The following is a 254-nucleotide window of genomic DNA, read 5'->3' as shown; positions in this document are numbered from 1 at the left end:
GCAAAATGTGCTCAGGGCATTTACTGTAAGCCACAAAAAAATGGGAAGCTGACTTCACTTGAGCATAAATATACATGGCTCTAAGTTCGGTATTCAACATTAATTATGTGAACAACCATTAGGGCTGGCAAAAGTCCCCAGAAGTATTTTGCAAAAAAGAATGCAGACTTTTCATATGACTGACTTGGTATATTTAAGACATTTATATTGTGTTTTTTGCACCATTAGCAAACCCAGAAAATTTAAAAAAATCT

Source organism: Falco rusticolus, chromosome 4, assembly GCF_015220075.1.
Source record: "Falco rusticolus isolate bFalRus1 chromosome 4, bFalRus1.pri, whole genome shotgun sequence".
NCBI classification, from domain to species: domain Eukaryota; kingdom Metazoa; phylum Chordata; class Aves; order Falconiformes; family Falconidae; genus Falco; species Falco rusticolus.
The sequence above is the reverse complement of the archived record's forward strand: the minus strand, read 5'-3'. Positions refer to the sequence as shown.